Source organism: Panthera uncia, chromosome B1 (genome assembly GCF_023721935.1).
Source record: "Panthera uncia isolate 11264 chromosome B1, Puncia_PCG_1.0, whole genome shotgun sequence".
Taxonomy (NCBI): domain Eukaryota; kingdom Metazoa; phylum Chordata; class Mammalia; order Carnivora; family Felidae; genus Panthera; species Panthera uncia.
In genome coordinates this window covers 162,575,939-162,592,811 of record NC_064811.1, presented here as the reverse complement: position 1 = coordinate 162,592,811, position 16,873 = coordinate 162,575,939, and the positions used below count along the sequence as shown (strand labels likewise).

At 36.7% G+C, this 16,873-nt stretch overlaps 1 protein-coding gene and 1 pseudogene across 7 annotated transcripts in view; both read right to left on the bottom strand.

The window, feature by feature from the left end:
- Window positions 1-16,873, bottom strand: part of PSD3 (pleckstrin and Sec7 domain containing 3) — a 796,552-nt gene that overhangs the window by 713,119 nt on the left and 66,560 nt on the right. For all 7 annotated transcript variants that reach the window (XM_049632446.1, XM_049632450.1, XM_049632452.1 and 4 more), the window contains one exon: window positions 1,848-1,896. The gene's annotated coding sequence lies outside the window, so the exon portion shown is untranslated. The remainder of the gene's footprint in view (window positions 1-1,847; window positions 1,897-16,873) is intronic.
- LOC125924180 (uncharacterized) lies at window positions 3,928-4,053 on the bottom strand (annotated as a pseudogene).

The window sequence follows — 16,873 nt, the reverse complement described above, 5'->3', positions numbered from 1 at the left end:
ATTAATTTTTAATTTTTAAAATGTTTATTTATTTATTGAGAGAAAGAGTGCAAACAGGGGAGGGGCATAGAAAGACATGCACACAGAATCCAAAGCAGGCTCCAGGCTCTGAGCTGTCAGCACAGAGCATGATGCCAGGCTCAAACCCACAAACCATGAGATCATGACCTGAGCCCAAGTTGGACGCTTAACTGACTGAGCCACCCAAGAGCCCCTCATTTTATTTTTTAACTTTATTTATTTATTTCGAGGATGGGGGAAAGGCAGAGAGAGAGGGAGAGGGAGAGAATCCCAAACATGTTGCACACTGTCAGAGCAGAGCCCAACATGGGGCTCAAACCCACGAACCATGAGATTGTGACCTGAGCTGAAGTTGTTAACCTACTTAACCACCCAAGTGCCTCATCTCATTTTAAACAGAGTAGGTGAGATTCCATATTTCCAGAAAAAAGAAAATTGGGATGAGTGGGAATTATTTACTTTATAAAGGAAATCTTAATTTATCAAAAGAATGTGATATGACTAGTTTAAATAACAAGTAATTCCTTTAAATGTACACTAGAATATTTTAAAATTCCTTTATTGATATATGTGTACTGATACATTTTAGGTGATCAAATTTATTGTAAGTAAGCAAACTACCACATATAAAGAATTCCTATAAATCAATAAGAAAAAGCAAACAAAATTAAAATGGACAAAATGTATTACCAGTTGAGTCATAGAAGATAAAGCCCAAAAGGTCAACAAACATCTGCTTAAGAAGGAATGTTAGTTCCTACCTTCTTCCCTTCTTCCTGGACACATGGTTGTCCAGCAAAGGACTACATTTCCCAGCATCCTACTAAGGATGCACCTACGCCTCTATAAAACTAAGTAGGGCCAGTGGAATGTGAGTGGAAGGGATGTGTGCAGCTTCTGCCTTATTTGCCTATGAACAATGTTTTTCCAAAAATTCTCTAATCTTTTCCCAAAAGTTGGTATGTGGCAACAACCTGTTGTTGTTGTAACCATGAAGACAAGGATGATGACCTACAGGATAGTAGTGTAACAAAAGGAAAGATCCTTGAATAACTGTGGAGTCAAGCCACCTTACCAGCCTGGACTACCCAACATAAGATTGTTATACAAGAGAGAAATGTCCTTTTTAAAAACTACTATATCTGTGTGGCCTATGTGTTACAGTAGCTTAGCCTTCACCCTAATACAATGTTCAAACTAACTAGTAATCCATGAAGTGCCAGTTAGAACCAAGTTCTTTTTCATACCCTAAGGTTGATGACATTTAAAAATCCCTGTGATACTCTAAATTGGCAATATGAAAATAAGAAATACTCATATATGAAAATATGAAATATTTTCAATATGAAAATAAGAAATACTCATATATTTCTACCTGGAGTATGAATTGGTACAAAAACTTAGGGAATAATTTGTAGTATTTGTCAATATTACTAATGTAGAAAATTACCATCCCCTACAATTCATTTGTTTTAATTCTGAGCATTGTAACTTTACATACTGAGATATATCTAGAGCAGTTACAACATCACTTGTATTACCAAAATTTGAAAGCAACTTAAAAGTCTATTAATAAGAGGATGGATAAATAAGTTGTGGTATTTTCAAATAATTGAGCACGATCAGCAGTTATAAAAAATGAACCACCTCTATATGTAACAATATGAATAAACTTCATAAACATAATGTGAGAGAAAAGGAAGATGAAGAATATGTATAATATGATAGTAGTAGGTAAAATTCAAAATATGAAAAGCATAATTATTGCTTTGACTACATATATATTGTAATAAAGGTATGAAAATGCAGTCTGGAAGAATACATACCAGATTCTTGATAGTGGTGTCTCTGGGGAAGGAAGATAAGGAGGTGGATCTGTGAAGGCAAACAAGGAGGACTTCAACATTGTTCATAATGTTTTATTTCCTTTGTGGAAAATATCATGAAAAAAATTGTTAATATTTGTAATTATGGCTATTGGGGTACAATCAGTGGTGTGCTGGATCTGGATCACACAGGGAGAGTGAATTTTGTGCATCTCTCCCCAACTCCCTTTTCAAGGATGTCACCACGATGGCTTGAATTGGCCACGGGGGAAGTATTTACATCACAGAAATCAGCAAATGGTACAAAGCAGAAGTTTTTTATTCCTCTGGAGAGTCAGTTGTTAACCTTGACTAGCACACTTCTGGGTACAATGTATCTATTAAATTAATCTTACTACTTTTAATGACTTTTAAAATTTTCAAAATATAAAAAATTATAGTTCTAGCTTTAACTTTTCAGGATTTTTTCTTTCTTTTTCTTTTATTTTCTTTCTTTTTTTTTCTTTTGCACAAAACATCCTGCATATGTGTCTTGCTGGGGGTTGGGAGAAATTTTGGACTTTCTACTTACTGCACAATTTCAAGAGCAGCTGTCTTCAAATCATATATGACATCCTTCTGTGGTAAGAAACTTCCTGTCTCTTCTCAAAGAAGATGGTGTCTTTCATAACTGCCAGAATGCCTACACTTATCTCATGAAATTTTAGTTGTTGAACCGCAATTTTGACTTCTACTTGTATAAAAATAAATCCTGATTAAAAATGGTTATGATATTGCCTTGAAAGTCTATATGGTTTCAACAACCTCTGCACCCATAATGTAGGTGTAATGTAATTATGCTTTCTGAACCCCAAATCAGGACATGTGGTCATATAAGTATGGAGGACTGTGGGCAGGATGCTTGACTTCAGTCCTGTCATTAAGATTCTGGGCTTTCAATCACTGTAACCACATTACAGATAACAAAGTCTACTTGTTCCTCATTAATCAGATAAGAGTACTCTGTTAACCTTAATCCTTGATTATTTTTAAATAACTTCCAATTTTTTATTAAAAAGTAAAATATATTAAGTAAAATATATAAATATAAAAAATATATAAATATAAAAGTAAAATATATAATACATAGAAAATATAGTTGTGAAAAGAGAAGTAAATAAAATAAAATCACCCACCCATAATTTCATGACCCAGAGACAACAACTGTTAATAGTTCAATAAATAACTTTTCAGCTTATCTTGTGTGTATATATATTTTTTCTTTTCAAAATAAGATTAAATCATGTACACTGGGTTTTTTTAATTGAGGTCTAGTTGACATACAATGCTACATTATTTTCAGGTGTACAAAACAGTGATTTCACAAGTCTATACTTTATTCTATGCTCACCCTCACCACAAGTGTAGCTACCACTTGTCACCATACAACGTTATTACAATACCATTAACTGTATTCCCTATGCTGTACCTTCCTTCCCCATGATTTATTCATTCCCTACATATACACGGCTTTAACTGGCCTTTTCCACATGAGACTCTATCATTAGTTTATTGCCATGTCATTTAATTTTCTTCAAAAGTGTTATTTTTATAACTATATAGCATTATATAACAATAATCAAATTCATTTTACCCATTCTTCCACTGTTAAATATTTGGATTATCTGCAATTCTTCCATATAATAAGCAATGATGTGATCTTCATCCTAGTAACTCTGCATACACCTCTTTTCCTTTCTTTGGGATAAATCTTTTACATTTTTAAAAATGTTTTATTTATTTTTGAGAGAGACAGAGACAGAGTATGAGGGAGGTGCAGCGAGAGAGGGAAACATAGAATATGAAGCAGATTCCAGGCTCTGTCAGCACAGTGGGGCTCTAACTCATGAACCACGAGATCATGACCTGAGCCGAAGTCGGATGCTTACATGACTGAGCCACCCAGGTGCCCCTGGGATAAATCTTAATCATATAATTTCTGAGTCAAAAATTAGGAATATTTTTCAAACATTTTAGTGATTATCTTTATGAAAATTGGTTATTCATGTAGAAACTTTATATCATACACAAAAATACATTTCAAGTGTACTAAAAACAAATGTAAAAAGTAAAACTGTTGATTTCAGAGTAAAATTTATAAAGATACCTTTTAAACTGATAAGAACAGATACTACACTTGATCTTAGCCAAAAGGCTGAGAAGCGATTAAAGATACCTTTTATAACACCAGGTTCAGGGGTGGGGAAGAGAAAAATACAATCAACAGATGTAACAATAAATACTTTTGAGTATAATAAAATGTAAAACTTTTATATGACAAAAGACACAATAAAAGACTAAGGACAGACTAGGAGAAAATATCTGCAACCCATAGAATGTAAAGAATTAGGATCCAGAACATAAGAACACTTATAAACCAGTAAGAAAAATATAAGTAATACAATAGAAAAACAGGCAGACAATACGAAAGGCAAGCCATAAAAAAAGGAATCTGAAGAGTTAATAAACTTAGGAGATGTGCTCAAATTTACTAGTAATAAACAAAATGTAAATTAAACTAACAAACTGGATCACATCCATCAGAGTAGCAAAAAATTTTAAAGTCTGACATCAAATTTAACAAGAATGTGATATAAATGGGACTCTCACAAGTTGCCAATGAGAAAGTAAATTGGTTCAAACATATGGAGGAGCAACTTGGTGATATTTATGAAAGCTCACAATGTTTGCTCTTGGGGTCTACCAGGATGAGTCAAGTCAGGTGCCCAGGGCACGACACTGAAGTAGGCATGCACTCTCAGGATCATGTGAGTGCAGGTTAGCACCTGAGAATGAAGTCCTCCTGAAAACTGTGCTCCATGTACTTTGCTTGCCTCACCCTGGTCTCAGCCCTGATGTACATGTCCCAAAAGCCAATACTCCATTTCTAAATATATACTCACCAGTTCGTTCACATGTGCTCTAAGAGACACGAACAAGAATTTCATTGCAGCATTGTTCATAAAAGTGAAAATTGGAAACAATCCAAATGTCCAATAATAAAAGAATATACATACATATATATATATATACATATACATATATAGCATTTTCATTGAATAGTATATTATAAAATAGTTTAAATTAATAGAGTTACATGTATCAACATGGCTAAATCTCATAATAAATCTCAAAAACATAATTTTGAATGAACAAAGTGAGTTGCAGAATGATAAATTTGGTATGATTCACTTACATAAAGCTTGAGACATGCTTTATAATATTATTAATTATTTATGGACACATTCATAGATAGTGTAAGACAAAAAAGTCATCTGAATGATAAACACTAAATTCATACTAGTTCTTTCTGTAAAAGGAGAGGGAGAATTAGGGTCTGAGTAATAAATGTAAAAGCTTTCTTTAACTGTTAAGTTTTTTTGTTTTTGTTTTTGTTTTTTTTTTGAGAAAGAGTGAGAGTGCTAGTACAAGCCAGGGAGAGGGATAGGGAGAGGGACAGACAGAGAGAGACAGAGAGATAGAGAGAATCTTAAGCAGGCTCCCTGCTTAAGCAAGGAGCTTGATGTGGGGCTCAGTCCCATGACCCTGGGATCATGACCTGAGCTGAAATCAAGGTCAGACACTCAACCAACTGAGCCACCCAGGCAGACACCCCAAGATTTTTTTTTTAAGTATATGAAGCAAATACAACCAAATGTTAGGACTTCTTAAAGTTGGGTTGTGCACTCCTGGGTGTTCATTAAATTATTTTCCACAGTTGTATGTGTGTTTGGATATTTAATAATTTTTAAAATGACTAAAAATGTTAAAGTTCATATTCACCTCCATAACTAGATGACTTTGGGAAAGTCAATTAACTTTTCCTGAATATCAGTTTATTTGTTCTCTAACATAATTATACAACTATATCCCAAGTCATAGAGTGATAGCCACTGCATTTTCTAACTCCACAGAGATTTTCTTGCTGTGTGTTAAACCTGGCTCAGCTTTTGAACTACTCCTAAGGTCTGGTAGGCTGTACTCATTAAACAGTGGGGCCCAGAATGGGTCCTATGTCATGAGATTCAGAACTGGATATGCCTGGGTGTTCACTGAACTGTAATTCCATTTTCACCCTATTATCCTCACCTCTCAGGTATTGTGGTCGACACAGTGACATACCACCCAAATCTCCTTGAAGGAAGGACTTCTTGCCCACTGCTGGGAGTATGTCAGCAGACAGTCTTTGGTTGCCAGCCCCTCCAGAGATTACTTCAGCTACAAAGAGCCACCTCATTCAAGGTCAAGCCTTTCCCAGAGTAGTGCATATCCAGTGACTAATAGAAGTTGGTACATAACCATCTAACAGTTTTGGCCCAACCCAGGATGACTACGACAGGGGATTTTAGGTTAGCTCCAAAGCTTCCTGTGGGATTGGTTAAGGCTGTTGCAGCTTGACCTCTCCTTCCCTTCCACAGGTACCAAGAGCATTCCCTAATTAATATTCTGTGGGCTAAATTCTGTTTCAGGGTCTGTTTCCTGGAGAATAAAACTTGTGAGGTTGGTATCAGGAGTGGGATGACAAAGGTAATCTGGGGTTTTGGAACTGGATTGCTTGCCATCTGGTTAGCAATGAGGAGCTTCTAATCAGTGATAAACTGAGCACAAGTAGTCTCTGGCAAACTGGCTATCTACAGTGGATTGAATAGTGTTCTCCCCCACCATCCATATTCATGTCCATCCAGAACCGCAGAAGATGACCTTATCTGGAAATAGGGTCTTTGACTTTATTATACCATACACAAAAATAAATTCAAAATGGATTAAATACTTAAATGTGTGACAGGAAACCATCAAAATACTAGAGGAGAACACAGGCAGCCACCTCTTTGACATCAGCCATAGCAACCTCTTACTAGATATGTCTCCTGAGGCAAGGGAAATAAAAGCAAAAATAAACTATTGGGACATCATCAAAATAAAAGTCTTCTGCCCAGCAGAGGAAACAATCCACAAAACTAAACGACAGCCTGTGGAGTGGGAGAAAATATTTGCAAATGACATATCTGATAAAAGGCTGATATCCAAAATCTATAAAGAACTTATTAAACTCAACACCCAAAAAACAAAAATCCAATTTAAAAATGGGAAGAAGACATGAATAGACATTTTTCCAAAGAAAACATACAGATGGCTAACAGACACATGAAAAGATGCTCAACATCGCTCATCATCAGGGAAATACAAATCAAAACTACAATGAGATATCACCTCACTCCAGTCAGAATGGCTAAAATTAACAACACAAGAAACAATAGGTGTCAGTGAGGATGTGGAGGAAGGGAAACCCTCCTGTACTATTGGTGGGAATGAAAACTTGTGCAGCCACTCTGGAGAACAGTATGGAGGTTCCTCAAAAAGTTAAAAATAGAACTATCCTATAACCCAGCAATTGTACTACTCGGCTTTTACCCAAAGGATACAAAAGTACTGATTCAAAGGGGCACATGCACCCCGATGTTCATAGCAACATAATCAACAACAGCCAAATTATGGAAAGAGCCCAAATGTTCATCAACTAATGAATAGATAAAGAGGATACGGTATATATATACAATGGAATATTATCTATCAAAAAAAAATGAAATCTTGCTATTTGCAATGATGTGGATGGAGCTAGATTGTATTATGCTAAGTAAAATAAGTCAGAGAAAGACAAATACGATATGATTTCATTCATATGTGGAGTTTAAGAAACAAAACAAATGAACATAGGGGAAAGAAAAGAAAAAATAGAGGGAGGCAAATCATAAAAGAGACACATAACTATAGGGAACACACTGAGGATTTCTGGGAGATGGGCAGGGGGGATGGGTTTAATAAGTGATGGGTATTAAGGAGGGCATTTGTTGTGGTGAGCACTGGGTGTTACATGTAAATGATGTATCACTAACTTCTAGTCCTGCAACTAATATTACACTGTATATTAACTAACTAGAATTTAAATAAAAACTTGAAAAATTAAAAAACTTTTTTAAAAAAGGAAATAGTCTTTGAAAATGTTAATTAGTTAAGAATCTCCGGATAAAATCATCTTAGATTCAGGATTGCTTTAAGTCCAATGATTGTCATCCTTATGAAAAAAGGGGAAATATGCAGAGAGAGACAAATAGGGAAGAAGGCACGTGAAGATGGAGGCCGAGCATGAAGTCATGTAGCCACAACTTAAGAGATGTCAGGAACCTCTAGAAATAGGAAGAGGAGGAAGACTTCTCCCCTAGAGTCTTCAGGAGAAGCATGGTTCTACTGATACCTTGATTTCAGACTTTCAGCCTCCAAAACCATGAGAGAATAAATTTCTGTCTAAGCCATTCACTTTATTATGGCAGCCATAGGAAACTAATACTTACTGTGGTTGTTAAAACTTTCACCAGTAGCAAATTGAAATGGTTATACCAGGGGAAGGAAATGCTGGTAGCTGGTATAAAGTACTAGATGTGTCAAAAGTTTGGAGAAAATAGTAACAATGTAATTCAGTAGCTATTACAAAGATAGGTTGATATTCTAGAAAAGATAGTGAAAACCTGAGAGCAATTTACAGACAAATGAGAGCCAAATGCGGACACAAGAGGACCTCCTTGAAGCATACAAAAAGGCTCTCAAATGCTAGACAGAGAAAACAGAGAAAGGTGACTACCAGGCTCAGGACTAATTGTGAGAACAGCAGACCTCCAAAAAAAGGTGAAACTTCCGGCCAAGGACATCTGAGTTGATTTTAGCTTGCCCTTCAATCTTGAAACTCCTAACTCCCCAAACTTCTGCAGAAGTGGGCCACCCTTCCCTATTAAGAGCAGCATTCCCCTCTTGAAGACAGTGTAGAAACCTTTACCCACAAGGTATGTGTCCCCATCAGACCTGCCCCCACCTCACTTTTTGGCCTCCGTCCTATAACTAGTGTTAAGTTTCAGCACACCCCAGATGCTGAGAATACAGTGTGAGCCCATGTCCCTCATTCTCTTACAGGAGTGGTTTCTGAGAGCTCACCCAATAATCCCCCTGGGAGTCATCTCTGTCTCAGGACCTCTTTTGGGAAATTCTACCTGAGACAATATGCATTGTCACCGTCCCACAGAGGTTGGCTATTTGCACACAACTTCATGTTTTTAAGTAAGTTTCAATGTATTAAAAGAGGAAATTGGGAAATAATGGTGGCAAAACTAGTATCTCTAACTTTGTCCACAGCAGATCCAACAGCTCTGAAAGTTCCGTAAATGGCTCCTAAATGTTCTGAGCTTCCAGTCAGTTTTATTAATAAATTTAAGAACATTTGACCTATAATAGCTCCCACAAGCTTACAATTTGCTAATTGAAAGACTGCCTGCAACTAAAAGCAGGCTTTGCATGCCACAACCTTCTTGCATATTGGAAACAAAGGTCTCTCGAGGGATTTCAGGTTTACAAAGTCACATTCATGCTTGGAAATTTATGGGTTTAGCATTTTCCATTAGGTCATTTCATATCTTTAGGTTTTAGATCAGAGGATGGAAAATACACAGGCATGGTCATGGAACATTAACTGGAAATAATGAAGCTTTCTCTGGTACCTCTGCACCACTCCAAAGGAGATACTTGATTTAAAGTCCGTGAAAAGTAAACTGAGCCTTTCCAGATTAGATTATTTGGGACTAAATGTGAAGAGTTAAATAGTTCTTAATATAACAAAAACAAATTCTCTAGTGATATCACTCAGAGGAGAACTAGCAGTGATGTTTCTTCTTTAAACTGAAAGGCATTGATAACCTTGACCTTCAGTTAAAGTTGAAATAACTCTAAATGAGGGTAGACATTGCCCTAGGGGCTTCTAGTCAAGTCACAGTTGAATTGTGGCTCATCCAGCTGTTCAAGGCTCATTCAAGTGTAGATGGTATGCAAACAGAGGAAGTGTGATTTATGTTTCTGTTTAAGGAGGTAATCTCAGCCAGTACTAATTTAACATCCTTTATGCTGACAAAATGAACAGAGAAGTCAAGGTATGGGGACAAAGCCATGTGAAGTCATAGCCTTCAGCACCCAGTCTAGCATCTCATCACAATTAAAGCAGTACAGATGCATCGGCATGAAAGAAGGAAAGCTTAAAAGCTAAGACAAAAGGACTTCATTCTATGAAACCATCATGAAAATGAAAAAAAAAAAACAAACAAACCATAGAACAGGAGAAAACATTTGCAAATTGCTCACTGGATGAGGGACTGATAACCAGAATATATAAAGAACTCTTAGAATTCCATAATAAAGAAACAAATAACCCAATTAAAAATGAGCAATGTCTTTCAACTGATATTTCTTTTTTTAAAAAATATTTTATTTATTTTTGAGAGACAGAAAGACAGAGTGTGAGCTGGGGAAGGGGCAGGGAGAGGGAAACACAGATTCTGGAGTAGGCCTCAAGCTCTAAGCTATCAGCACAGAGCCCTATGTGGGGCCCAAACCCACAAAGCCATGAGATCATGACCCGAACCAAAGTCGGATGCTCAACGAACTGAGCCACCCAGGTGCCCCCAGTTGGTATTTTTTAAACAAAGGTATATGAATGCCCAATAAACACATGAAAAGGTGTTCAACAGCATTGGCCATTTAGAAAATGCACATCAAAACCACTAGGATATTAGAATCAAGAAGACAGATATAAAAAATGTTGGTGAAGATGTGGAGAAATTGGGAACCCTATACATTGCTGATTAAAGTATAAAATAGTGCTGCTGCTTTAGAAAACAGTTTGTCAGTTCTTTAAAAGGTTGATAGAATTACCATATGACCCAGCAACTCCACTTCTTCATATATATCCAAGAAAAATGAAAACAAAAGCCTATACACAATGTTTATAATTGTCAAAAAATGAAAAGAACTTCAATGTCCATCAGCTGACGAATGGATAAGCTAAATGTGGTATATCCACACAATGGAAAACTATTCAGCTGTAAAAAATTATGAAGTACTGATACAGCATGCACAAACCTTAAAAACTTATGCTAGGTGAAAGAAAGCAGTCATAAATGACAACATACTATATGAATCCATTTCTATGAAATGTTCAGAGAGGGAAAATCTAATTGCACAGAAAGTAGATTAGTGGTTGCCTATGGCTAGGGGATGGGTACTAAGCAGAGAATGCTAATGAGTACCAGTTATGTTGAGGAGAAAAATTTTCTAAATTTAGATTGTGATGATGGTTGCGCAATTCTTTCAATATATTAAAACCATTGAATTGAATACTCTAAATTGGTGACATTTGTGATATGCAAAATTATATCTCAAAAATATATCAAAAAAATTTTTTTTACTTTAAAAATTTTTTATTTTAGAGAGAGAGAGACCTTGAATGGGGGAGAGGAGCAGAGAGAGAGATAATTATAAGCGGTCTCCACACTGAGTGTGGATGGGATCGATGCAAGGCTCAATGAGATCATGACCTAAGCCTACATCAAGAGTCAGATGCTCAACTGACTGAGCCATCCAGGTGCCCCCTCCAAAAATTTTTAAATTAACTTAATTCCATGGAGGCTGCTCTATCCATTTTTTCCCTAAGCCAGGGTCTAAAATGGAAAGGAACTGTTCATTCTTAGTCTTTTTGGGGGGGGAAACCTGCATTTTATTCCATAGCTGATTTGAGTTTTACTTCATCTATATATATTTTTCATGCAGGCTACAGATTATATATATATATATATATATATATATATATCAACGTCCTAATTAGAAGGTATATAAGGATGGAAAGGATGGAAAGGATATAAGGATGGAAAATTAATGTGAAAGAGATTTTTTAGGGCACTTACTTAGGTTGGTTGCACTGTTGCTATAGCCCTGAAGCTTTCTTGTGGAGCTGCTTATTTTCCATCCTGTATTCTCCAATGTCTTTGTGGTGGATTATATTATTTGTTAGTAAGTATTCCCTTAATTCTGAATCTTTCCTACCTCACTCCTAAGGGAAATATATTTCCCAGTGAAGTTAGGTTTGTCTAGGTGACTTGCTTTGGCTAAGTAGTGAGGGAAATAGTGACTCCTGTTAATTCCAAATGGATGCTTGAGGAAGCTTTGGGATTTTCTGCCAACCTTCTTATAGCTATCCAACTAGAAGTGAGCATTCCAGATAGAAGTGTCTCCTTCAGCTTGAGTCTCAGACAAAAGACATGTGAAGCAGAACTGAAGTGACTATCAGCCCAAAGCAGAGCTACCTGACTGTCCATGATCTTCAAGGAAGAAATAAATGTTTGCATTCCACTGATTTTTTTTTATGCAACTTATCATAGTGAAAGCTGAATAATGCAATTATCATTTTATTCATTCAGAAAACATATTTTGAGTAGTACCATGCATTTGATTCTGTGGCTATTCTTTAATAGACAAAACTTGGTCTCTTCTATTGTCAACCACTTTATAGTCTAGAAGGTAAAATACAAAAGGACAAAAATAAATCAAATACAAAATAGGTGGTGAGTGATATGAAAAATATAAAACATAAGAGGTTTAGAGCAAAAAATATTATTTCTGACTCAGAGAGATCATAGAACCTTCATTTTAGGAGATGAAAACCCAATTGTATATTGATTGAAAGCAAAAGATATATACAATTTAACATAATGTAGTCAGTTTTCAGCTTAGATAAGTATAACAGTAAAATACAATGAAGACTAAGGTGAAGGTAATTTAAAATGCTGATGTAATTTCATAGAACCAACCCTAATATACTGTAGATTTCTAGTTATTTACAAATATTGTCTTCTTAAATTTTTTGGTTGGTTAATTATTTTCTCTTTCCTTTTCTTTATTTCTTCTCTCTCTCTCTCTCATTCAGTTATATAAGGTACTCACACCAGAGTGCTTCCAGAGGTGAAGAGATTACTTTTCCCTGAGCACAGAAGTGCATCAAGGTGAGTACATGGATCAAGTTGCATGGAGATCACGACCCCACTTGAGGGAAGAGTTCAGAGGAGAGGTGGCACTGTCAGAAAGCTGTCTCCACGGATTTTAGTGTTAGAAGAGACCTCTCCTACCTTAATCCCATTCCCCATTATTGTACTGGTGAGGACCAGAGGCACAGAGAAGCTGAGGAACTCATTCAGTCACACAGCCTGTTACGTGGTAGCCCTGGGACATGGGAGCAGGTCTCTCGATTCTTCATTCTGTTCTTACATTTATTTGTAACAACTCTAGTCAGATTTTTTTTTCACCTTGTCTGTGGTGAGTTAAATTTAAAAACTGAATATAAAAGTTAATAGTTTAGGGCCCAAGTCAAAAGTGCCTATAAGTTCTGGACAGTTTACATGAGCCTGAATCAAAGAGGGCAGTTGTGACCCCACATGGTAAGAATGCAGTCATACAGGCATAAGGGCCCACTGTGGCCTTTTTAAGACTGGATAATGTTCTGAGACAAGAATATTGAGTGGGGAAGACCTTTACAAATAGAGGGGATAGTGTGGACAAAGACAGAGAAATGGGGACATGTATTTAAAGAAAAGCCAGTAGTCTTATTTGAGGACATATGAAGAGTGTCTCTTGGTTGAGATAAGGGTGTGGTTCCTATAGCCTACACTGAGATAGGGATGAATTCACCCCAGCAAGCAACAGTATGCAGAGGTCCACACCCAATGACTAGGCAAATTGTTCTTCTCACTAGGTGCCACTGTAGGACAGACAACAACTAGAGCTCTTGTACTTTCCTCAAATGATACTTCTGTTCTGAATATGATACTACACAAGCCTCTGAAATTTACATCATCCCTCAAAGTAGGAAAAAAGAGTCAGGGAAAATCCTAACACGACTGAAGAACCCATGCAGCAATAGGTTTACTTGGAACTCACTAGATTTTTTAAAAATCCTATTGCCATTTTATTTTTTAAATTTTAATTCCAGTACAATTAACATACAGTGTTATATTAGTTTCAGATGTATAATATAGTGATTCAACACTTTTCTACATCATCCTGTTCTCATCACAACATGTGCATTCCTTAATCGCCATAATCCCCATAATCACCTATTTCACCCATGCCCCCACCCACCTCCCCTCTGGTACCCATCAGTTTGTTCTCTATAGGTAAGAGTCTGTTGAAGTAAAAGAAGGTGGTGGCAGAATAGAAAGACCCCAGCTTAGGTTCACCCTACAAACACATAACTATCAAATCATCCTAAATAACCCAGAAATTGTCAGAACAAACTCCACAACTAAAAGGAGAAAAGAGTCCACATTGAGAAGGTAGGAGGTGTGGAAATGTAGTTTAGGAGAAAAATGGATCACAGTTTCTGCAGAGGGGAGAGCGCCACGGTCATGGAGAAGGGCAAGAGAGAGAGGAGCACTGAGGGGAAGGCACAAAGAGGACATTTCTCTGAAGCTGTTGGCTTGGAAAATGAGAGGGGCTAAATTATATGAGTTCTTGCAATCAGTGGGGCTTATAAAGCCTGGAATTTTAAAGATCAGTGGGATTGGTTGGGATATAGACCAGAGGGCACTGCCCTGTTCCTGGTGAGATGGCAGACAAACAACCTTGGTTGCAATTTGAAGAGCACCTGAAACACACAGTGGAGAGATTATTTGCTCTTGAAGCATGTCCCTGAGAGTCAGTGTTCACGGAGACACCTCTCTGGGGACAAAGGAGCTGGCTGGTGCCATTTTCTTCCCCCACCATCAGCAAAAACACAGACCCATCTACAAAAATCAGTGAAGTGCTGACATTGGCTGCCTATCTTGCTTATTCCAAGTGCCACAGTTCTGCACTTTGGTGGGGCTGCTCTTCTCAGTCAAGCACGCCTCCATCCCAGTGCAGCAGGCCCCTTTCAGAGAAGACCAGGAGAAACCCCTTTCCATATCACGTCTCCTGACCAGAGAGTTCTACGGGGTTTCAGTTCTAGTGGAAGTAGTATCAGGTCTCATTTAACAAGCAGACCAGGGCACACCTAGTCAAAACTCACCACATTCAGGCCAGGGACCAAACACTTCCCATAGCAGGCAAGGACAGCCTCTGCAGACAACTGGCATCAAGGATAGAACAACAAAAACGCAATAGCAGAGCACACACAGCATACATCAGAGACACTCCTGGAAGTGCCAGGGCCTGAACACTATATGAATCACTTCATAAAGCCATCCTTCAGAAGCAGGAGACAAACTGGCTTTTCTAACACAGAGAAGAAGATAGAGACTTAGACAAAATGTGAATGGAAGTATTTAGCCCAAATGAAAGAACAAGAAAAGGTCATGGCCAGAGATCTAATTGAAATAGATATAAGTAATATGTCTGGTGGAGAATTTAAAGCAACTATCGTGAGGATACTCATTGGGCTTGAGACATCAGTGAGACCCTTACAACAGGGATAAAAAAGTTAAAGTATCAATCAGAGATGAAGAGTGCAATAAACAAGATTAGAAACATGCTTGATGGAATGAACAACAGGCTGGAAGAAGCAGGGAGATGAATTAGTGATAGAGAAGATAAAATAATGGAAAAGAATGGAGCTGAACTAAAGAGAGAAAGAAAAATTATGCAACATGAGAATAGACTCATGTGACTCCATCAAACATAATAACATTCATATGATAGGAGTCCCAGAAGAAGAGAGAGAAAAGGGGGCAGAAAATTTATTTGAGGAAATAATAGCTGAAAACTTTCCTAATCTAGGGAAGGAAACAGACATCCATCTCTAAAAGGCACAGAGAATTCCCATCAAAATTAACTATAGCAGGCCAATACCAAGACATATTGTAATTATATTTGTAAAATATAGTGACAAAGAAAAAATACTAAAAGCAGCAAAACAAAAGAAATTCTTAACTTACAAGGAAAACCCACAAGGTTACCTGGAAACTTCTCCACAGAAACTTGGCAAGCCAGAAGGGAGGGGCATGATATATTCAATGTGCTAAATGATAAAAGTCTGCAGCCAAGAACAGTGTATTCAGTAAAGCTATCATTCAGAATAGAAGGGGAGATAAAAAATTTCCTAAACAAATAAAATCTAAAAGAGTTCATTACCACTAAACCAGCCCTGCAAGAAATATTAATGGGGACTCTTTGAGTGGAAAGGACAGACCAAAAGTGACAAAGACAAGAAGATCAGAGAAAATCTCCAGAAACAATGACAAAACGAGTAATAAAATGGCAATAAATACAAATCTATCAATAATTACTTTGAATATAAATGGAGTAAATGCTACAATCAAAAGACATAGGGCGTCAGAATGGATTAAAAAAATGAGATCCCTCCCTATGCTGCCTACAAGAGAATCATTTCAGATCTAAAGACACTGCAAATTGAAAGTGAGGGGATGGAGAAATATTTATCATGCAAATTGATGTCAAAAGCAAACCAGAGTAGCAATACTTATAGTGCACAGGGTAGACTTTAACACAAAGATGGTAAGCAGAGATGAATAAGAGCACTATATCATAATAAAAGGGACGATCCAACAAGATCTAACAATTGTAAATATTCATGCCTCTAACATGAAAACATTCAAATGTATAAAACAATTAATAACAAGCCTAAAGGAACTAACTGATAATAATACAATAATCATAGGGGACCTTAACATCCAACTTACATCAATGGACAGATCATCTAAGCAGAAAATAAATAGGTTTTGAATGACACACTGGACTAGATGAACTTAACATATATATTCAGAACATTCCATCTTAAAACAGCATCACAATTCCAGACTTCAAGTTATACTACAAAGCTATAGTGATCAAGAAAGTATGGTACTGGTACAAAAATCCAGTGACACATTTATCGATGGAACAGAATAGTATGTTGAGAAATAAATCCACTATATGGTCAATTAATCTTCAGCAAAGCAGGAAAGAATATCCAATGGGGAGAAAAAAAACTGTCTCTTCAACAAATGTTGTAGGAAAAACTGGACAGCAAAAGAATGAAACTGCACCATTTGCTTTCATCACACACAAAAATAAATTCAAAATGGATTAAAGACCTAAATGTGACATCTGAAACCATAAAAGAAAGCATAAGCACTAATTTCTCTGCC